This window comes from Coregonus lavaretus (genome assembly GCF_964263955.1).
Source record: "Coregonus lavaretus genome assembly, chromosome: 4".
Lineage (NCBI taxonomy): Eukaryota > Metazoa > Chordata > Actinopteri > Salmoniformes > Salmonidae > Coregonus > Coregonus lavaretus.
This window is the reverse complement of record NC_139991.1, coordinates 25,100,780-25,125,203: the sequence shown is the minus strand read 5'-3', so window position 1 is coordinate 25,125,203 and position 24,424 is coordinate 25,100,780. Positions and strand designations below refer to the sequence as shown.

The 24,424-nt window shown below is 45.8% G+C and overlaps 1 pseudogene across 1 annotated transcript in view; it reads left to right on the top strand.

The window, feature by feature from the left end:
- Window positions 1-15,771: 15,771 nt before the first annotated feature.
- Window positions 15,772-24,424, top strand: part of LOC311128599 (2-hydroxyacyl-CoA lyase 1-like) — a 239,437-nt pseudogene continuing 230,784 nt past the window's right edge. The window contains exons 1-7 of the transcript in view: window positions 15,772-15,845; window positions 16,005-16,077; window positions 16,266-16,343; window positions 16,520-16,618; window positions 16,918-17,026; window positions 17,633-17,768; window positions 18,116-18,211. The product of the transcript in view is annotated as a 2-hydroxyacyl-CoA lyase 1-like (transcript). The remainder of the gene's footprint in view (window positions 15,846-16,004; window positions 16,078-16,265; window positions 16,344-16,519; window positions 16,619-16,917; window positions 17,027-17,632; window positions 17,769-18,115; window positions 18,212-24,424) is intronic.

The window sequence follows — 24,424 nt, the reverse complement described above, 5'->3', positions numbered from 1 at the left end:
GGTGCTAGCAGCATTCGATTGAAAAGCATGCATTTAGTTTTACTAGTGTTTAAGAGCAGTTGAAGGCTACTGGAGGATTGTTGTATGGCATTGAAGCTCGTTTGGAGGTTTGTTAACACAGTGTCCAATGAAGGGCCAGATGTATACAAAATGGTGTCGTCTGCGTAGAGGTGGATCTGAGAGTCACCAGCAGCAAGAGCGACATCATTGATATACACGGAGAAAAGTGTCGGCCCAAGAATTGAACCCTGTGGCACCCCCATAGAGACTGCCATAGGTCCAGACAACAGGCCCTCCGATTTGACACACTGAACTCTATCTGAGAAGTAGTTGGTGAACCAGGCGAGGCAGTCATTTGAGAAACCAAGGCTATTTAGTCTGCCAATAAGAATGCGGTGGTTGACAGAGTCGAAAGCCTTGGCCAGGTCGATGAAGACGGCTGCACAGTACTGTCTATTATCAATCGCGGTTATAATATCGTTTAGGACCTTGAGCGTGGCTGACGTGCACCCGTGACCAGCTCGGAAACCGGATTGCATAGCGGAGAAGGTACGGTGGTATTCGAAATGGTCGATGATCTGTTTGTTAACTTGGCTTTCGAATACTTTCGAAAGGCAGGGCAGGATGGATATAGGTCTGTAGCAGTTTGGATCTAGAGTGTCACCCCCTTTGAAGAGGGGGATGACTGCAGCAGCTTTCCAATCTCTGGGGATGTCAGACGTTATGAAAGAGAGGTTGAACAGACTAGTAATAGGGGTTGCGACAATTTCGGCGGCTAGTTTTAGAAAGAAAGGGTCCAGATTGTCTAGCCCAGCTGATTTGTAGGGGTCCAGATTTTGCAGCGCTTTCAAAACATCAGCTGTCTGAATTTGTGTGAAGGAGAAGCGGGGGGGGCATGGGCAAGTTGCAGCAGAGGGTGCAGAGTTGGTGGCCGGGTTAGTGGTAGCCAGATGGAAAGCATGGCCAGCTGTAGCAAAATGCTTGTTGAAATTCTCGATTATTGTAGATTTATCGGTGGTGATAGTGTTTCCTAGCCTCAGTGCAGTGGGCAGCTGGGAGGAAGTGCTCTTATTCTCCATGGACTTTACAGTGTCCCAAAACTTTTTGGAGTTAGTGCTACAGGATGCAAATTTCTGTTTGAAAAAGTTAGCCTTTGCTTTCCTGACTGCTTGTGTATATTGTTCCTAACTTCCCTGAAAAGTTGCATATTGCGGGGGCTATTTGATGCTAATGCTGTACGCCACAGGATGTTTTTGTGCTGGTCAAGGGCAGTCAAGTCTGAGGAGAACCAGGGGCTATATCGGTTCTTAGTTCTGTATTTTTTGAATGGGGCATGTTTATTTAAGATTGAGAGGAAATTACTTTTAAGGAACAACCAGGCATCCTCTACTGACGGAATGAGATCTATATCCATCCAGGATACCTGGGCCAGGTCAATTAGGAAGGCCTCCTCGCTAAAGTGTTTTAGGGAGCGTTTGACAGTGATGAGGGGTGGCCGTTTGACCGCGGACCCGTTACGGACGCAGGCAATAAGGCAGTGATCGCTGAGATCCTGGTTGAAGACAGCTGAGGTGTATTTAGAGGGTATGTTAGTCAGGATGATATCTATGAGGGTACCCATGTTTACGGATTTAGGGTTGTACCTGGTAGGTTCGTTGATAATTTGCGTGAGGTTGAGGGCATCTAGCTTGGATTGTAGGATGGCTGGGGTATTAAGCATATCCCAATTTAGGTCACCAAGCAGTACAAACTCTGAGGATAAATGGGGGGCAATCAATTCACATATGGTGTCCAGGGCACAGCTGGGGGCTGAGGGGGGTCTGTAGCAAGCGGCAACAGTGAGAGACTTATTTCTGGAAAGGTGGATTTTTAGAAGTAGAAGCTCAAACTGTTTGGGCACAGACCTGGATAGTATGATAGAGCTCTGCAGGCTATCTCTACAGTAGATTGCAACTCCACCCCCTTTGGCAGTTCTATCTAGACGGAAAATGTTATAGTTGGGGATGGACATTTCAGAATTTTTGGTGGCCTTCCTGAGCCAGGATTCAGACACTGCTAGAACATCAGGGTTGGCAGAGTGTGCTAACGCAGTGAATAACTCAAACTTAGGAAGTAGACTTCTGATATTTATGTGCAAGAAACCAAGACTTTTGCGATTACAGAAGTCATCAAATGATAGCGCCTGGGGAGTAGGAGTGATACTGAGGGCTGCAGGGCCTGGGTTAGCCTCTACATCACCAGAGGAACAGAGGAGGACTAGAATAAGGATACGGCTAAAGGCTTTAAGAACTGGTCTTCTAGTGCGTTGGGTACATAGAATAAAGGGGGCAGATTTCCGGTTGTTATAGAAAAGATTCAGGGCATTATGTACAGACAAGGATATGGAAGGATATGAGTAAAGTGGAGGTAAACCTAAGCGTTGGGTAACAATGAAAGAGATAGCATCGCTGGAGTCATCAATTGAGTCGGTCTCCGCGTGTATAGGGGAAGGTGCAAAGGAGCTATCTAAGGCAGGTTTAGCTAGGCTGGGGGGTCTACAGTGATATAGTACAATTAGAAATAACCGAAACAACAATAAACTAACCATGTTTGGGCTGAGGCTAAACATAAACAGGATGTAGTACCGTAAAAAGGAACAGTCCAGCAGATATCAGCTGTATATCTGAGTTATCATAAGGTCCGGTGGTGAAGCACTAGTAAGAGGCCACGGCTAGCGTGTGCTAGCGGGCCAGGGCTAGCAGATGGATGGAATCTTCGTGGTTAACGTCGTAACCACATCAGACGATTTCGTCGGTAGACCAGTCGTGTAGGATCGGCGGGGCTCCGTGTCAACACTAGGTGGTCCCGTCCGGTTGACAGAGAGGTAGATAGCCGGGAGATGGGCGATGGGCCTAGCTCAGGATGATTAGCCAGACCACAGCGTCCGTTTTGTTGTAGCTGGCTGGTGGTAGCTAGCTGGTAGCGATGAATCCGGAGTTAAAGGTCCAGTGATTCAGTGATTCCGGCGGAAAAACTGATATGTTCTGGGTCGATAACGCGCTGTGCAGACTGGCCGAATATCCGGTGATCAATGTCCAGTGATTAAAATTAATCCCGCGGAAAAAAATCCAATGTTCTGGGTGAAACACCGCTAGCTGTGGCTAATAGCAAGTAGCTAGTTAGATGGCTAGCTAGTTTCAACTGGAGATTCTAGATTCTAGATAAAGGTAAGTTGATAATAGAATCCGTTCCACATTGAGTGAGGCGGGTTGCAGGAAAGTATATTTTGTAGAAGGATGAAAAGTCTGATAGGGAAATATGTACGAAAAATACAAAAAACAGGGTATTTACAGGCTATTTACAGACACACGACAGAAACAGGACTGCACTACTTCGCCATCTTGGAAAAAAGTGGCGTGACGTTTTTGTAACCATGTAAATCTCTCTCGGACAAGTTGATGTATTTGATGTATTTTTCTATTACATGTATGACATTTCATTGAGATATTTTGTGTTTTAATGACGCAAAATTGAATTACAGCCTAACTCTGCTTTCTGTTGTCGCCATCAGGCTGCAGTGGTGACCTTCACTACCGTGACCCACAAGGATGAAACTTCCCAGACCAGCCTCACCCTCAGCAGGGGAAAGAGAAGCTACCCAGACCTACACACCTTTGTGCAGGACATGAAGGACGAGTAAGTTGCTCTTTGGCTTCCCCATGCATCCCCTAGATATGTTCCCTATCTCAATTGCATACTCCTCGTGTCCTCTCTTCTCAAAACCCATTGGATGAGAAAGCCAGAGGTCCCGCCCTTCTGACCTTCTCATCCAATGGGTTTTGAGAAGGAGGCGAGGAGATTGAGAGTCTCCCATAGTCTCGGGCCAATACAAAGGACTCAACGGACCAAATAACCAATCAGGGATGTCTGGGTGTGGCCTAGTTCCATAGAGGTCCATCCATACCGTAGTCTAAGATAATAGAGGTAATGTCCATCCATAATGTAATCTAAGATAATAGAGGTAATGTCCATCCATAACGTAATCTAAAATAATAGAGGTAATGTCCATCCATAACGTAATCTAAAATAATAGAGGTAATGTCCATCCATAACGTAATCTAAAATAATAGAGGTAATGTCCATCCATAACGTAATCTAAAATCATAGAGGTAATGTCCATCCATAACGTAATCTAAAATAATAGAGGTAATGTCCATCCATAACATAGTCTAAGATAATAGAGGTAATGTCATGTAGTTCATTGTGTACTTGCATTTATTTACTTTTCAGCCATTGGAATCTGCTGAGTGAGAATATGCGTGCCGGGGTGAGTTATAGTCACCTCTAAAGTAGTTAATGTTGGTAAAATGGACCAAACATTCATTTGTGGAAATCCTGCAGGACCTTTAATCCTGAACCACTGCTTTAATTGACTAGCTTGAGTAAATGGTTCTACATTTTATATCAGTGCAGCCCCTTTAACAAACTAACTCTGTATGGTCTTTTAACATTGCAGATGAGCAGACATGAGTTTAGTGCCAAGTGCATGGATATTGTAGCATGGGTGATGGAGTCTACATCCACTGTGGTTGTTCCCGCCCTTGACCTCACCATGCAGATAGAGCTCTCTGATTCGCCAAGCTCTTCTGGATCAGGAAGTAATGAGGCAGGAGAGGTGACCTCTCTTGGCCGCAGCGTCAGATTCAGCTGTAGTGGAGGACCCAGCAGGTGCACCAGCGCCAGAACTGCCTGCAGCACACGCACTCCCACGCCTTTCCCCTCCTCTCACAGGTACCTAGCCCTATCCCCTCCTCTCACAGGTACCTAGCCCTATCCACGCATCTCACAGGTACCTAGCCTTATCCACGCCTCTCACAGGTACCTAGCCCTATCCATGCCTCTAACAGGTACCTAGCCCTAACCATGCCTCTTACAGGTACCTAGCCCTATCCGCTCCTCTCAAAGGTACCTAGCCCTATCCTCTCCTCGCACAGGTACCTAGCCCTATCCCCTCCTCTCAAAGGTACCTACCCCTATCCCCTCCTCTCACAGGTACCTACCCCTATCCACGCCTCTCAAAGGTACCTAGCCCTATCCCCTCCTCTCACAGGTACCTACCCCTATCCACGCCTCTCAAAGGTACCTAGCCCTATCCCCTCCTTTCACAGGTACCTAGCCCTATCCCCTCCTCTCACAGGTACCTACCCCTATCCACGCCTCTCACAGGTACCTAGCCCTATCCCCTCCTCTCACAGGTACCTAGCCCTATCCCCTCCTCTCACAGGTACCTAGCCCTATCCCCTTCTCTCACAGGTACCTACCCCTATCCCCTCCTCTCACAGGTACCTACCCCTATCCACGCCTCTCACAGGTACCTAGCCCTATCCCCTCCTCTCACAGGTACCTACCCCTATCCACGCCTCTCACAGGTACCTAGCCCTATCCCCTCCTCTCACAGGTACCTAGCCCTATCCCCTCCTCTCACAGGTACCTAGCCCTATCCATGCCTCTAACAGGTACCTAGCCCTATCACCTCCTCTCACAGGTACCTAGCCCTATCCACGCCTCTCACAGGTACCTAGCCTTATCCATGCCTCTCACAGGTACCTAGCCCTATCCATGCCTCTAACAGGTACCTAGCCCTATCCATGCCTCTCACAGGTACCTAGCCCTATCCCCTCCTCTCAAAGGTACCTAGCCCTATCCTCTCCTCTCACAGGTACCTAGCCCTATCCCCTCCTCTCAAAGGTACCTAGCCCTATCCTCTCCTCTCACAGGTACCTACCCCTATCCCCTCCTCTCACAGGTACCTACCCCTATCCACGCCTCTCAAAGGTACCTAGCCCTATCCCCTCCTTTCACAGGTACCTAGCCCTATCCCCTCCTCTCACAGGTACCTACCCCTATCCACGCCTCTCACAGGTACCTAGCCCTATCCCCTCCTCTCACAGGTACCTAGCCCTATCCCCTCCTCTCACAGGTACCTAGCCCTATCCCCTCCTCTCACAGGTATCTAGCCCTATCCCCTCCTCTCACAGATACCTAGCTCTATCCCCTCCTCTTTTTGCAGGTATTTCCTGTTATAGGTACAAATATCCATTCCAGATCCACTTAGTGAGAAATACTACTTAGATACTACACAACCACTCTAAAACGTTTACTCTGAATGTTAATGTTTGCTCTGAGTGTGGTTTGAGATGGTTCACAATGCTTCCTTTGAATAATAATAACAAGGTTGAGTTAGTGTCCCAAATTCTTGGATCATATTTTTTATTTTGTTACCATATACTATTCATTTATGTTGTGCATTCTGCAGGTCCATGACCTCTTTGCTAAGTGAGAACGAAGAGCGATATGTCTCCTCACCTGAGGGTGGCGATAGAGAGATGAGACACAGACAACACTCAGCACCACTGAGATCTGTGTTTGGCATCTCTGAGGACTCTGTCTTCGACATGGTCCAGAGCGGCCAGTCGCAGGGTGACATCGTACCGCTGCCCAAACGGAGTAGACAGGAGAAATACAGACCTAGCAAAATGTCAACGGACGGCAAGTTTATGATGGGTATTGTCGAGTTGGTTATAAACCTTCTCAACTCCAGATTGGCTGAGCTAATGCGAAGTGTCAGTCAGGGAACTCTAGTTCTGCTGACTGGAAGTATCTCAGCAAGTCAACAGTTTGCCCAAGAGATGCTAAGCATGGCGACTTCTAAGATGTATTCCCATGCCATAGAGCATATTGCGCTCGGCCACAAGTCTCCCCTTGAGTTAGAGAGGGAGCTTGAGGCCATCTTGGGTCCTCTGGCTGGACAGGTCATAGTCATCATCATAGATAGCATCATCAAGGCTAAAGCCAACGGAGGAAATGAGGGGAGAGCGTCCAGCCCCTTGACCTATTTTCTAAGTGCCATTTCGGCAGAAATACAAAGCCTAGTGGTTCACAGATCGGCTAGCAGACCATCCACCAGACTGTCCAACAACGACCCACTGCTGAACATTTCCAAGTCAAAGGTCTTAAGATCAGTTCTGCTCAAAATGGCAGAGCTCTTTGGCCAAGGTCCAAGTGAAACCTGTCTAGTTCCACTAGTCCAGAGTCAGTCCAACAACTCCATTTGCGACTGGACTGTGAATGCAGGCACCATTCATCCAAGTACATTTCTGTCCGACAACAGAGTGACAGAAGTGTCATCCGATGTTGTGGATCTTGTACTTGAGGTTTTTTGGATAACAGGATTTTTGGATAACAGGAACCCGTCAAGGCCACAGAGTGCCTGCTCCCACAACTCAGCTAGTGGAGCAATAGATATGAGAGCTCTTGCTGGGGACTTGGTCAGACAGGTGTCTGTCAAACTCAGCCCATTTGTCTCTGAGAGTCAACTCTCCACCATGTCCATGACAGATCTGTCATCATCTTTTTCTGACTCCACCTTGAAGCAGTTGTGTTCTCGCTCTGTTGTTGCTCTGGCAACTGCCTGTCAAGCAATCAAAACAGAGCTTGAGAACCAGAGACCTACCAACCTGGCAGCCAGAGACCTACTATCGTCTCTGGTAGAGACCATTGAGGACATGGATATCTCTGACATCCTCCAGGGCCCGTCGGCCATTTTGGAGGAGGCTGCTGTGATAAAGCACCCAGAGATGTCCACCTCGACAATATACAGATCTCTGCTTCTCGACTCATCTCTCGCCTCCTCTAAGATGGTCACTGAGAGCATTATCTTCAACAACCCATGCCCATCAGAGGAGAATGTGAGTATTCAGAAGGAGCTCCCTGCTGATAAAGTTGACATCCTCCATGGTCAACCAGTGGAGGAGTATATTGTCAAAGCTGAGCAATGCATCACTCAGGTCATTCAGGATGCAGCTGTGACATATACTGCTGCGCTGGATAAAACCGACACTTGTGGGAAACTGTCGGAAATCCTATCTGTCCATGTTTCCTCAGAGAATATTGAGGAGGCATCCTCTGATCTCTTTGGTGGAATTATTTCCGACCTGCATGAGGTATCTGAGGTCAATAAGGCCTCCATGCGTACGAAATCAGGTCGCAAAATGTTCTGGGTGGAAGTGAGTTCAGGTTCCCAGAAGATTTATACCAAAACCCTGGACAAACTAAGGAAGCTGTTCACCTCCCACCATCTCACTGAGGGAAAAAATACTCCTGTGCAAATCGAGCTTTCTGCAACTGGACTACTTGTAACTGAGGCCACTGTGCAGGAATCTCCTGTAACTGAGGCCACTTTGGCAGTGTCTCCTGTACAGAAGACAGACAGTAAGACCCTTCTAAGTCCCCAGCCTCAGCCTACCAGCTCACCCTCGACACCTGCACTAAAGGGGTAATCAAACAGGTGATCTCGGTGCTGAGGGTGGACACTTCAAAGGAAGACTGCTCCGCTTCCGTTGGGGAGAGCACGTCAAATTCATCCTTCGACTTCAACCAGAAGTTGGACTCGATAATTTCGAAATTGGAGGACCTCACCATTTCGAGTGATGTGACATCAGCCGAGATTGCCACACTCACGCGATCTCTTAGTGCAGCCAGCAGAACCTCTAACATTTCCATCCAGAGCTTTCACAGTGCTGAGTTCCGAGCTAAGGCCAAACACATTGTGAGTGAGACCATTCTCAGAGCTGCTAGCAAAGCCAGCCATTCTTTGCTACAGAGCATGCCTAGCACCACCTTCTCACACCATGCGGTTTCTACAGCCGAAGATATAGTAAATATTATCATGCAAGACCTTGAAAGTGTATCCCAGTACACTGTGGACGACGCAGACTCCTTCCCACTAGGAGAGAAAAAGCTGGAGTTCCAGCTCAAACCCAGAGTTGTCTTTGACAACTTATTGGATGCTGCTCAAACCATGTACCACAGAGTAAAGGATAGACTGAACATCTTTTTCTCTTTTCCACCAGTGTCAGTCACCACAGCCAAATATGTGCTGGACTCCGCCCCTGTGGAGACACTCAGACATTCTAAGTCCGCTGACACTGCTCTTGTTGAGGACAGGAGCCGCCCTCCGTCTGTGAGAAGTGAGAAGCCTTTGTCAAAAGTCTGTTTGGCTAAAAGGTCTAAAGCCCTTGTGTCTTCGAGTGGCTCTTCAACAGACCACCATATAATTGACACATGCAGTGAGGATGTCACTCTGCCCACCAGGAGTATGTCAGTTGTGAGCAACAACAGTTTGAAGAGAGCCTCTCCTCTCCACGGCAGTGGATTGAGTGAAAGTTGCAAACCTCTTGTGGCTCTAAAAGACGTAACAGTGGCAGTCAGCCAAGAAGGCTTTAGCAAAACTGCAAAGAAGACGCTCAGCTTGATCCTAAATGTGATCAAGTGTAGAGTGGCCAACTCTGAGAGTTCATCTGTTGGGCAGATTGCAAGTGAGGAGTGTCTGATAGCCACTAACATGTTAGACTCTGTACTGGAGAGCCTTGACCAGTTGCCTGACATGAGCGCTGCCGATGAAATCACAAGGACAGAATCCCATACCTCTATCGCAATGGACGAGACAGGTTCACGGTCAACGCTTGTGAGCCAACAAGAAATAAACATATCTGACACCAATATCATAGTGAAAACTATAATGGACACATTGAAGACGGACGACCCAGAGATGACTTCAGCAGAAGAACATCTGGATAGGCTCCTGTCAGTTGAAGCCCTTCAAGGTGCATCTGGCAACCTGATCGCAAAGGTCCATGGTCTCATTCAGGAGATAACCATAAACCGCCAGCTTCAATCCATGGTTGGCCACAGAAGCCTCTCTCAACCAGCGCTGCCTAAACCAGCCCTGAGGAAGCTGTCAAAGGACGATGCCTCAGAGCTCATTTACAACTTTGCCCAGACTTCTGTTAGGAGACTCCTGGGGCAGTGTATGGGAAGGCCTATGCCACCATCGGCTGAAATGGTTTTGGATCAGGTCATCAAGTTGATGACAGACGTGGTGATGGACAGCCTGACTTATGTGTCCAAGTCTACAATGGAGGATGGTAAGTGAAAGTACCTATTTTCATCTGCATAGGACTTAATTGTAACATGATGCTCAATACATTGCGTTTTATGATGTGAAATTCACTGGTTGTGTCCAAAATGGCACCTTCTTCCATATTTAGTGCACTACTTTTGACCAGACCCTATGGGCCCTGGTCAAAAGTAGTGCACTATAAAGTGAAGAGAATGCCATTTGGGATGCAGTGACTGACTTCAATGGCTGCGTCCTCTTCTCCCAGTTATTGTACACAGGTCGGTCACACTAGCGTGCTCTTCTCACTCAGACACCAGCAATGCCACAAGTGACATCACTCATGGTGTTGTAGCTGACCTTACAGTTTTTCTCAGTCGCTTTGGTGCATTTTTCACATCATCCCTAACATGTGCAAAATAATAAGTGCATTTCTCAGAACAATTTGTACAAACTGCAATATACAATAGATATGTTTCTAAAGCTAGTCAGTCACTAAAAATCCTTAGTACATCTCTCAAAAGTAAATATTCATGCCAATGATCATGTCAGTGTCATCAGAATGATAAGTCATTGAGTCATTGTTCACGAACAAGGTTGTCAAAATGTTTAGGCATGTTGTCAATGGAACTGTGTACTTTGACAGTATTACCTGATGTAAACTTAGGCTACAGTTTGGATGACAGTTACTGTATTGAAAATGCACAAGGCTGCACTTCTATGGCATATATCAATTTCAACAGTACTATTTACATATTACTGTATGTGGGTTATTGATTGAAAGAGACTGGACAACCCAAGGGGCACAAAGGAAAAAAAACTAAATTAGAAAGAAACACAGGAAACCACCCCTAAGGCACAACTTTGCCCACAGCACTGTTCTAGTGCTGTCTCTACACATCCAGACGTTCCTGTCTGTCAGCCCACATATTCTCATCCACATCACACCGGATATTTTCCCTTCCAATGCAACGTGGAAAGAATCTTTTGGAATGCCTTATCCATCCTCTGCAGGTGTCTACTGTGGTGTCCTCACATGCTGCATCCATTGCAGCCAGCAGGGTCATCTGTGTGTGTGGCTGACGATCGTACACCTTCCACCTCCATGCTGAAAAGAACTCCTCAATTGGGTTAAGGAATGGTGAATAAGGTGGGAGGAATTCTATGAGCATCCTCGGGTGGGTCACAAACCATTGCCTTATGATGTTTGATCGATGGAAACTCACATTATCACAAATGACCACATACTTTGGCAAATCCTCTCTAAACAGACCCCTCTCATCATCAGGGATGAGAGCCCTGTAGAGAGTCTCTAAAAAGTTGAGTAGATGCTGGGTGTTGTATGGCCCTAAAAGGGGGATATGGGTTAGGACACCATGCTCCGAAATAGCAGCACACATGGTGATATTTCCTCCCCGTTGGCCTGGTAAATCCACAGTAGCTCTGTGACCGATGATATTCCGACCCCGCCTTCTGCATTTGGTCAGGTTGAAGCAAGCCTCATCCACGTATACAAAGTTGTGAGAGGGTTCACTTGATTCCAACTCCATTATACGCTATATCCCAGAACACACAGTTGAATTTGTTTTGGTAAGGAAGAGTGACATAAAATGTACATATATTGCATGTTCCTTCCACAGCAATGGAAATGTGTGCAGTTTATGCTTACTGTACTATGTAACACTATAAAATGTTGCTGTAAAGTAGTTACATAGATATATGTTTTACCTGTACATACTGGTACCGTAGCTCCTTAACTCTGTCCTCATTCCTTTGGAATGGTACACGGTACAGCTGTTTCATACTCATCTGGTTTCTATGCAGCACCCTGTCGATGGTTGAGATGCTAACCGTATGGATGTTTTCAAAGACATCGTTGTCTTCTATAATGGTCCTTTGTATTTCCCTGAGTCTCATGGCATTGTTTGCTCGGACCATGGTGCAAATAGCCTCCTCCTGTTGAGGTGTGAAAAGGCGTCCTCTGCCACCGGTTTGAGGTAATCTTGCAGTCCTATGTGTGGAAAAATGCAGTGATGCATCGCACACTTTCACATAGACAAAAACTATGCGAACACACATTTTACTGTAAAACATACAGGTGGGTGCATGTAAGGTGCAGTATGTATCTGTATAGAGTATATTTCTGTATGCTGTGAAATACAAGTGGACTACTGTAATATGAAGCATTGTAGGAAGTATACAGTATACTGCTTATATACAGTAACAGTGCACTCTACATTGGTGGACATACCTGTTCTCTCTTCGAAACGTTTGTACTATTGAGGACACGGTTGATCTCCCAATATTCGGCTGCACCCTTCGACCCGCCTCAGCCATTGTAAGGCCATGATTGACAACATGGTCTACAATAGTGGCCCTTATGTCATCAGATATGCGCCTATGTCCTCTTCTGCCTCTTCCTCTGTTTTGCCTTCCACCACGCATCCTTGCTCCTCTTCTTCCTCCTCTTGGCTGTTGACCCTGTTCGTTTCCTGGTCCATCCATTATTGGAAAATTGCAACTCTGTGTTGTGGTCTGTCTATATATGCTTGCCAATTGATTCTTCATGAGATGCACCTTTGAGCAATTTAGACAACTGGTTGATTGTTGGTTGAACTAACACTTTACATTCCTTCATGAGTGAGGGTTAATTTCACCTGCACGATTCAGCAATTTACGTTTTTGTACAAAAGGTCTAATAGAAATGTGTAAAACTATGCTTGACAGTTTATGACAAATAGTTCAACAATTTTGCATGTAATGGCTTATGCAAGGAACTAATGCCTAGATGTTTTGAGGGGTAAGACTATTCAACAGAGAACCATCTACTATATTTTGATCAACATGACATGAGCAATTGAAAATGTGGAAAAAAGCTGACACTTGTACATTATCAATTGCAATATGTACAAAAGCAATTGCAATTTGTTCAAAGGAATAAGAAATTGCTTTAATGATGTGCACAAGTGACTAGATGATTTGGAATTTGTACAAGTAGTATCAAGAATTGCACTTTTGATCTAAGAAATGCACCAAAGCGACTGAGAAAAACTGTAATGCTACTGAGGAATTCCCTGCCAGGAGCCTTAGCCCGGCTGATGTAAAGGCTGACGGCATGGCCCGTCTTCCCTCTGCCAGAGGGGAAGAGACTAAGAAGAACAGGAAGTGGCGTTTCCTACCGAAAATGCATAAGTTTCCAAAGATCATGATTAAGGTAGGGTGCTCTGTGTTTTGAGATTACCTCTGTAAGGCAGGGCTGAAATTTACCCTACAGATTCACTACACCCCTATTGTCTCTCAGCATTAGAACAAAACTGTTGTCATTGTCTTTAGGAGGTTGAGTGAGGACGCTGTAATGCAATCCTAATACACATGGGAGAGTCCCAAATGGCACCCTATTCCCTATATAGTGCACGACTTTTTACCAGAGCTCTCTGGGCCCTTGTCAAAAGTAGTGCCTTACGTAGCGAATAGGGTGCCTTTTAGGATGCACACTCTGTATTTTACACAGGCTCAGTTGTCCTGATGTGTTTTGTCAACAGCTGTTCAAGACAAAAGGGGAACCGAAGAGACACCCTGAACAGGATGCGCTGCCTACCAAACATCTCAGAGAGACTCATATTTCACAGGGTAAGTGATAAGCATCGATAATGTCATATTGATGTATCACCCTATGACAAGCTTGTTAAAACAGTGACAACAGATACAGGCAGACCGACGGACAGACATGCAGACAGACAGGCAGACTGACAGGCAGACGGACGGGCAGACAGACATACAGGCAGACAAAAAGACAGGCAAACAGGCAGACAGACAGACGGACAGGCAGACGGACAGGCAGGCAGGCAGACAGACAGACTGACTGACGGACAGACAGACAGACAGACAGACAGACAGACAGACAGACAGGCAGACAGGCATACAGACGGACAGACAGGCAGACGGACAGACAGGCAGACAGGCAGACAGACGGACAGGCAGACGGACAGACGGACAGACACAAACACACACATTCATTTTCTGATTATGAAATGTTCTCATGACAGATGCTGAGTGTGAGGTTCCAGAGGTTCCATCCACTTCCCCACCCAAGGAGGACCTGACAACCACACCGGCCCCTGCTCCCCAGGAGTCCCAGTCCCGTAAACGCCCACTCATAGTCAGGGTGTTACACGCTCTCTCCAGAGCCATCTCCAAACCATTCACAGGAGCTTCTGGGAAGAAGAATTAGCCAAATGCCTGATTTTATTAATATGATATTTTAATCAGAGCCTTTATTTAATAAAACATTACTGCATTGATTTCTGTCTATAGTAGTCTTCATGTATGTGCAAGATAACGGTAAAGTACTTCAAACCACATAGTCAAAAGTATTCATAGTGAAGTACCGTTTATGATTATTGATTGTGGAAATACACATAATACAGAAAAGTTGTTGTCACATATAAAGACAGACATAAAGGAGAACTCCGTAGACCAGTCACATTCTCAAGCCATAACTAAATCCATGAATGGATCTCCTATAAGATGACAGGAGAACATTTGTAACACTTTCTATGAAGCCTATATCTATAATGCATACACTCAAGTCATTTACATTTTACATTTTAGTCATTTAGCAGAAGCTCTTATCCAGAGCGACTTACAGTTAGTGAGTGCATACATTTTTTTTTTCATACTGTCATACACTCATAATGACTTAACTGAGTTAAGTGTTAAGTAAAGTGCAGTTATAAACACATAATGAGGGCTTATTATGTATTTCTTGCAATAAAAAAAGAAAAATGCTACTAGTTTATTAAATATTCATGACTGCTATTGCACGGCTCATGTCCACACTTCTGTACAATAGGGGGCAGTAATGCACCATAACGTTGGATGCCAACTTCCTATAAACCCCACTGAAGAAGAAAAAGCTACTCATGTAATGCATGCTGGAAAGCAGACAAAACTAATGATTTGCAAGAGATCTAAACACGATTTATAAGCTACTGAACAACAAGTCCAAGAAATCATTGCTAACCGCGTTTGCACTTTGAACAGATTTCTCGACAATAATAATGGAAGATGTGACTGGGGCTCAGCTCATTGCAGAGGCACTAAAAGCTCAGGTGAAGTGTGTGCAATATATATAAAACAGTGTTATACTGTGTAACCGTGTTGCTAATAATATATTAGTCGCTGATCATGTCCTTGGCAGTGAGAATGTAACACTATGAGTTGTGAAAGTGTGCCATAGGTCATTGCACTGGTATAGCTAACTATTAATATTGTTGTAGAAAAACATTTAGATGTTTATGTGGAATAGTATATGTTAACACCCTTGTTGATGCATGCCAATGTGTGTGTCAATGCAAAGAAAATCTAAACTACATTGTAACAATTCATATACAATTCAGTATGAAAATGTATGCACTCACTAACTGTAAATCGCTCTGGATAAGAGCGTCTGCTAAATGACTAAAAATGTTTAAAAAAAGGTAAATATACTGTATCTACATGTAACTCTCTACAGAATGTAGAATATATGTTTGGAATAGTTGGTGTTCCAGTCATTGAAGTAGCTAAGGCAGCTCAAGCCTCAGGAATCAAGTATGTGGGAATGCGCAATGAACAAGCCATAAGCCACCTTTTTATTACTAAACCAGCTCTCCCCAAATCATGTGATATTAACTACCCGTACATAGACTACAGGAGCGTGTAGTGTGTGAGGGTCAGTTTCATAGCTTTTTTGCATTGCTAATTATGTCTGCCTGTCTGTCTGACCCTTTGTGTGTCTGTCTGCCTGTCTTCCTGTCTGTCCCTCTGTCTGTCTGTTCCTCTCCAGTCCAGGTGCGTGTCTGGTTGTGTCTGGACCGGGACTCATCCATGCACTTGGTGGAATGGCCAACGCTAACATGAACTGCTGGTATGCTAGAACTCCACAAACAGAAGACCCTACTACTCATGTTCAGTGGTCCTTTCAAAAGAAGGGATGCTATCCGCACACTGCAAAAAATGATCTGAGGACTCCAAACTATCTCAGATTGTCAGTTGATGTCATTGTGTGATACCTCTCTCTCTGTAGGCCTGTGATTGTTATTGGAGGCTCCTCCGATCAAAACCAAGAGACCACTGGGGCGTTTCAAGAGTTTCCACAGGTACCGATTGAACCATGATATTTATGACTTTTGAACATTAGGGGGTTGTTTCCCAGGACACAGATTAAGCCTAGTCATGGCCTAAAAAGCAAACTCAATAGAGAATCTCTGTCTGGGAAACTGGCCCTAGCAGTTTAATTGCTGAAAGAGGAAATAATTTGTTATTTGTGGTCCTCTTTCTCTGTCAGGTGGAGGCATGCAGATTGTACAGTAAGTTCTCTGCTAGGTCTAGCAGTCTGGATATGATCTCCTCAGTGGTAGAGAAGGTATACAGTCTACTCTGACTCCCTCTGTGTAGTCCTCTTCATATCATTTGGTATCACCTGCAATTGTCTTTTTTCTGACCTCTAATTTTCCAGCTTAGCAAGGTACCTTAACTGCTTCATAAGAGCACAGCACAGCCTTAATTGATCTGAATTTAAGGGTGTTTGGTATGTCTAAGGCAGCACGCACTAGCATGTATGGACGTCCAGGTGCTGTATACGTAGACATATCTGGGGACATGGTCAATGCTAAATTGGACAGGAGCAGAGCCAGGTTAGTGGCCATCACTGTCTTTCATCCATTTAAAATGTATACTAATGTGTTACTGTTGAATATGTATACCTCTGAATTCACATCACCGTAGTCATTTTTATTTTATCTTGTTATACCTTTTAACGTCTGAAGTGAACCAGAAATTAAATTACTTAGAAAATATAGCACTATATCAAAATATTCTCATCAGAGAATAGCAATAAGCCTCGATAGACCTTCATGGTTTATTTACATATGCAATAAAGTTGCTAGGTAACATGTTTAATGTTTGACCTATTATTTATTATTTCCTTTGTCAGAGAGGTGCCCTGTAGTCCACCTCCTCCTGTGAGTATGGCTAACCATATGGCGATCACAGAAGCACTGGCGGTCCTGAAAGGAGCCAAACGGACTTTACTCATCATTGGCAAAGGTAGGCATTGCTTTTTTAATAGCCAGATAATCTGGGGGAAACAGAACTAAAATCTTGCATAATTGCGTCAGATACTTGGATAAGGTCTGGGGAGATGTTAAGAGAAAGATACTAACGCCACTTGCGAACTCTCCACCCCCCTAAACGGAAACTCTCTGCAAGTTTCCGGCAAGTTTATGGGCCAAATGTCCCCTCCCGTTCTGAAATTGAAAAGATGCGAGCACCTGCGAAATCGGGATTTGTCCAAATGATTAGTGGTGAAAAATCAGCGTACCGGAACAAAGTTGTCACATCCCATTCTGTTGACAGACGCTACTTCCAGTTATGTTACGTGCGTCTGTCCAAGAGAGATCAATAGCCAGCTGAGACGCACTGTAACACATATAGCACTGTACCACGGTTCAGTTGAAAACTGGGCCACGTTCAGTCGACAAATGTTGTTGACATGATTTCTCATTCTACCTGTCTGAGAGGCACGTTCGTTCTACATGCTATATTTCTATCTGAACGTTGCACAACGTTTTGCTCAGCTGAATGCATCCCAGTTGTGAAGACCAGTCTGTTGAAATCCGTGTGGCAGTGCCCTCTGTCTGTGTCCCTCTGCAGGTGCAGCCCATTGAAGAGCAGAGGGGGCTCTGAAGGAGCTGGTGGAGGGGTGTGACCTGCCCTTCCTGCCCACCCCCATGGGTAAAGGGGTGCTGCCTGACGATCACCCCAACTGTGTTGCTGCTGCCCGCTCCAGGTCAGCCTCTCCTTCTCTCAGCTGGCATCATATTCATGTACAGACCATTGACTGTATAAGTAGGACCAAGAATTTCCCTGACCATTTGAACGGACCACGAAACTCCTGAAATCCCTATCTATAACTAGTCTCTCCTGGCCAGGTCATGTCAATGTAAACTGGTGTCAATCAAACAACTACACTACTCCTATAACTAGCCTCTTTTCATTACATTTTGTTTTGTCCCTGCTCTCCTCCTCCTCTCTTCCTATCCTCCTCCTCCTCTCTTCCTATCCTCCTCCTCCTCTCTTCCTCCTCCTCCTCCTCTTCCTATCCTCCTGGTTCTATGGTCTTGGTGGGGACTGCAGAGCTCTGCTCCAGTCTGATGTTGTGGTGCCAGACTCAACTGGATCCTGCACTTTGGCCTTCCCCCCAGGTTTGACACCCAAGTAAAGGTCATCCAGCTAGGTCAAAGGTCACCAGTAGGGTTTCTTTTTTTTCCTTCTTTTTTTCGGATTCCAGATTTTCTGCTTATTCCGTTCTGATTTCTGGAATCTTCCAACAGGGATTTCTGGGAATTTGGGGAAAGTAACTGTAATTTTGCAACCCTAGTCACAGGTCATTTCATAGTGAACTACATTTCATTGTAACCAGGTATAAAGGTATTTGACTCAGTCTATTGGATTTAGTCTATCAATTATATAGCTTCTCTATAAGTCTTTGTGGTCTCTCCAAATAATGTCATGGCTGTCTTAGTGCTGTACAGTACATCTATATTTAAGCAATAAGGCCCGATGGGGTGTGGTATATGGCCAATATACCACGTCTAGGGGCTGTTCTTAAGCACGATGCAACGCAGAGTGCCTCGACGATACAGCCCTTAGCCGTGGTATATTGGCCCTATACCACAAACCCCAGAGGTGCCTTATTGCTATTATAAACTGGTTACCAACGTAATTCGAACAGTCAAAATAAATTTCAAATCAAATCAAATCAAATTTTATTGGCCACATGCGCCGTAATACAACAGGTGCAGACATTACAGTGAAATGCTTACTTACAGCCCTTAACCAACAGTGCATTTATTTTAAACAAAAAAGTAAAAATAAAACAACAACAAAAAAAGTGTTGAGAAAAAAAGAGCAGAAGTAAAATAAAATAACAGTAGGGAGGCTATATATACAGGGGGGTACCGGTGCAGAGTCAATGTGCGGGGGCACCGGCTAGTTGAGGTAGTTGAAGTAATATGTACATGTGGGTAGAGTTAAAGTGACTATGCATAAATAATTAACAGAGTAGCAGCAGCGTAAAAGGATGGGGTGGGGGGGCAGTGCAAATAGTCCGGGTAGCCATGATTAGCTGATCAGGAGTCTTAAGGCTTGGGGGTAGAAGCTGTTGAGAAGTCTTTTGGACCTAGACTTGGCACTCCGGTACCGCTTGCCGTGCGGTAGCAGAGAGAACAGTCTATGACTAGGGTGGCTGGAGTCTTTGACAATTTTGAGGGCCTTCCTCTGACACCGCCTGGTATAGAGGTCCTGGATGGCAGGAAACTTGGCCCCAGTGATGTACTGGGCCGTACACACTACCCTCTGTAGTGCCTTGCGGTCGGAGGCCAAGCAGTTGCCATACCAGGCGGTGATGCAACCAGTCAGGATGCTCTCGATGGTGCAGCTGTATAATTTTTTGAGGATCTGAGGACCCATGCCAAATCTTTTCAATCTCCTGAGGGGGAATAGGCTTTGTCGTGCCCTCTTCACGACTGTCTTGGTGTGTTTGGACCATGATAGTTCGTTGGTGATGTGGACACCAAGGAACTTGAAGCTCTCAACCTGTTCCACTACAGCCCCGTCGATGAGAATGGGGGCGTGCTCAGTCCTCTTTTTTTTCCTGTAGTCCACAATCATCTCCTTTGTCTTGGTCACGTTGAGGGAGAGGTTGTTATCCTGGCACAACACGGCCAGGTCTCTGACCTCCTCCCTCAACGTGACCCATGTTATACGGTCAGATATACCACAGCTTTCAGCCAATCAGCATTCAGGGCTCGAGTCACCCGGTTTATAAAAGGGAACATGTGTGTGTCAGCCTTAGCATTATGTGGTGGTGCCTGGTTATTTCTGTTGTGTTTAGCTTGAGGTTTGGCCACTCCTCCAGCTGCTGTTACATGTGTCACGCACGGCGCTCTTCCTGTCGTGTCGTTGCTGGTATGTTGTAGTAACGTTCCACATACGTTATTTATGTCAAGGTCAATGTCAAGGTTGATCTGTGTGCTGAGGAGATGGGGAACAACGTGCAACCTGCTGCTGCTCTCCTGGGGGACATCAATACTATTGTCAAGCAGGTAACACAACACAGTCCTGGTTTGAATCCAGGCTCTGTCGTAGCCGGCCGCGACCGGGAGACCCATGGGGCGGCGCACAATTGGACCAGCGTCGCCTAGGGTAGTGGAGGGAATGGCCGGCTCAGTTCGTAGAGCATGGTGTTTGCAACGCCAGGGTTGTGGGTTCGATTCCCACGGGGGGTATGAAAAAAAAAAGTTACGTATGCACTAACTGTAAGTCGCTCTGGATAAGAGCGTCTGCTAAATGACTTAAACATGTTAAATGTAGAGGGCCCCGTAAACAGTTCCACAAACGTCAGCATGAGTGCGCTGACTGTGGAAGCACTAATCACTGGACCAAAGCTCACTGTCAGATGCACCAGCTGTGTGTCAAGTGCTTTTCTCCGGGCCACATGAGCTTTGACTGTAGTGAGGCTGGGCAGCGACAGAACCCTGGATGTGGACAGACTGGCAGGTCTCAGGAAAACTAGAAAGCCTCTGTTCTGAGGAGGGCAATGTGGGGCATCTTATTTTTCCTCCACTGATGATGATATCCAATCTGTTTATTCTTACTTTTGTGAGTCAGTACCCAAGAACAACACAGTCATTTTTCAGAACACAATGAGAATTAATCAGAATGACAGTTTGTTTTACACCACTGTGCTAGTACAGGATAAAGTTGAGCTGAAGGGGATGTTAGATAGTGGGTCCATGGCTACTACTCTGCGCGCAGATATTGTACCTCGGTTGAGGGAGGCAGGAGTGGTAGAGGGGAACTTTCTAGCTCCTTCAGACATTATCCTGGTGGATTGTGGTGGGAACAAACTAGCCCAGTGGGCATGTGTGACTTAAAAATGCAACTTTATGGCTTCTGTTATGTAGTCCCAGTGCTTATTGTTGATGGGCAGGTTGATGAACTCATTGTGGGAACTAATGTGTTGAAGTCTCTGATTAGACAGTGAGTTTCTATGTGCTCACGCAGGTGCCCGAGAGCTGTGGCTGCACCAAGGGCTAAGCTATTGTGTGTTGTCTCTTCGTGTACAGGTATGTCATTTATTTTGTCAGAATTATGTTGTATATCATTTTACTTGTATTGTATAGTGTGTTGTTAGGCACGGAATGTGTGCATGCAGCACCTGTTCTCTTTTGCCTGACCTTCAACTAGCAAGGTGCCCGAGAGCTGTGGCTGCACCAAGAGCTAACATATTGTGTGTTGTCTCTTCGTGTGCAGGTCGAATAAAAATTATCCAACCATCAGAATTCCAGTTGTGGCAGTGTCCTAATTACGTGACCTGCCGACTGGTCAGCTCAAGCCGACCGCCGGAGCTGTGCATGTGGATGAGGTGCACGACCTGCGCATGTGAATTTGTTGATGGCTTAATGTAAGTGAATATATACTGTAAACAGTGAAAGTGAATGTAGCATATTCATTAGATACAGGTATTCGTGCTTATTTGTATGTTTTGGATGAATTTGTTTATTGCATTAATTTTTTGGGTTATTTAAATGCACTAAATTACATTGTATTTTAGTGCTCTGTTGAGCCATGGAAGATTCTCAAATCCATAAGACGTGTTATGCTGTGGATTTTAGTGTGGGTAGAGGGAGGGGTGTCCTTCCATTTACACCAATTGTACAGTCAGCTCCTGGGAGTAGAGCGTTTGCTAGTCCTGAGTTTGCAAGCACTGGGAGGGGTAGGCTGTTTGTTCCACCTGACCAGGGTATCCCACCTCTGTCTTTTGAAGTACCATCATCCACAGTACTCGGTGATAATGGGATGCCTCCGAGTCAGCTTAGTGACCTTATTAAGCAGATTGGTTCAGAGATAGGAGAATCTATCAGAGCGAGTTTACTGCAGCCTGGGGTTTCAAGTCTTTCTCCTGCCCGTCCCCCTCACCAACCCCAGCAGTTTCCCCTGCCTGAGCAGTGTGGGTCAACCTTTATTGATGCGTCCAAGCTGAATCTGGTTGTGAAGTCAGATGTTAGTGCTCCACCTCTTTTTAGGGGTGATGGCTCAGATAAGTACTCTGTCCTGGAGTGGGAGGAGTTAATGGAAGTCTACCTAGAGAAGAGGGGTTACACTGGGTCTGGGAATGTTGGGGAGGTGATGTCTAGGCTCATGGGGAGGGCACGGGATGTGACCAAAGTCTGGAAGCGTAACAACCTTGTTGTCACAGATGTTAAGGCAGTGTTCAGTGTTTTCAAGCAACACTTTGGGGATACTGTCTGCTCAGGTATGCCATTAGCTGATTTCTATTCAATCAAACCATAAGCTAATGAGGGTCCAATAGATTTCTGGATTAGGCTTAACAAAGCTGCAGAGGCAGCCGAACAGTACCTTGTGAGTGAGGGCAGGACCTTACCCAATCAGTGCTCAGAGTTGGCAGTCATGTTTGTACGCAACTGTCCTGATAAAGAGTTGGCCCAAGTGTTCAAGAGCAAACCCATTCGTGACTGGACAGCCAGTGAGGTACAGGATCGGTTGGATGAACTGTTAAGGGAACGTAAAGCATGTAGAACACAACTTTCACAGCAGGTTGCTGCTGTTTTTGACTGCCCTCAGGAGGGAGTGGGTCCTGTGAAAAGACCTAATGTGTCATCTTTTTCTCAATGTGGCCGTGAACCAGACCTGGCACCATCTGTATCTGAGGGTGGGACATTAAAGAAAGTTTTGACTTTGTTAGAGAAGGCTCTGGTCAGCAATACTCAGTCTGTGAGTGGCGCAGTGGTCTAAGGCACTACATCGCAGTGCTAGCTGTGCCACTAGAGATCCTGGTTCGAATCCAGGCTCTGTCGTAGCCGGCCGCGACCGGGAGACCCATGGGGCGGCGCACAATTGGACCAGCGTCGTGGAGGGAATGGCCGGCTCAGTTCGTAGAGCATGGTGTTTGCAACGCCAGGGTTGTGGGTTTGATTCCCACGGGGGGTATGAAAATTTTAAATAACGTATGCACTAACTGTAAGTCGCTCTGGATAAGAGCGTCTGCTAAATGAGGGCAATGTGGGGCATTCTTATTTTTTCTCCACTGATGATGATATCCAATCTGTTTATTCTTACTTTTGTGAGTCAGTACCCAAGAACAACACAGTCATTTTTCAGAACACAATCAGAATGACAGTTTGTTTTACACCACTGTGCTAGTACAGGATAAAGTTGAGCTGAAGGGGATGTTAGATAGTGGGTCCATGGCTACTATTCTGCGTGCAGATATTGTACCTCGGTTGAGGGAGGCAGGAGTGGTAGAGGGGAACTTTCTAGCTCCTTCAGACATCATCCTGGTGGGTTGTGGTGGGAACAAACTAGCCCAGTGGGCATGTGTGACTTAAAAATTCAACTTTATGGCTTCTGTTATGTAGTCCCAGTGCTTATTGTTGATGGGCAGGTTGATGAACTCATTGTGGGAACTAATGTGTTGAAGTCTCTGATTAGACAGTTCAAATCAAATGACAGCTACTGGCGGGTGGCGGGTACACCAGGTTCCTCTAGCCAGTGTGATGTCAAATCTGGAGAGATGGAGAGGAGACTCCATCCCAGATAAAGTGGGCACCATTAAGTTGAAGATAGCAGTAACGCTCCAACCCATGAGTGAGCATCTGGTGTGGGGCCGCCTACCGCCAAAGACAAAACTCTCTGTGGGCAGTACTGTTGTTGTCGAGCCCAGCACGTCTCGTTGTGTGAATCGACACATACTAGTGGGGAGAGTAGTTACGCCTCTGTGGGGGGATGGATGGCTCCCTGTGAAGATTGTGAATCCAACAACATCGGCAGTTACCCTGAGACGAAATGCTAAAGTGGCGGATGTGTACCCTTGCATTGCATTGGAGTATTTTAATGATGTCAAGCAGCAAGCAGCTCATCAGAATGTGGCAAAGGCTCAATGTGACAGATCACATGGCAGTCTGACAGCTAAGAGTTCAGTTGGTGGCAGTGTAGATAATGGCAACAGTACACTGAGGAATCTTGGACTTCAAGGCCTGTCTGTTGAGGAGTGTCCAGTTTCACAGTTCTGGAAAGATAAACTTGTCAACTTAATTGGGAAGTATGACACAGTGTTCTCTAGACATAGCCTAGATTGTGGCGAGGCAAAGGAGTTCTGCCTTTGCATACGGCTGACTGATGACCGCCCATTTCGATGACCTTATCGTAGGCTGTCTCCAGCTCATTACCAAAAACTCAGGGAAACACTGGATGATATGGAGGAAAAGGAAATCGTCAGAAAATCCAGCAGCGAGTATGCCTCACCATTGGTGCTGGTATGGAAAAAGAATGGGGACTTGCGCCTATGTACTGACTTCAGGTGGTTAAATGCCCGCACAGTAAAGGATGCTCATCCCCTGCCTCATCCCCTGCCTCATCGTG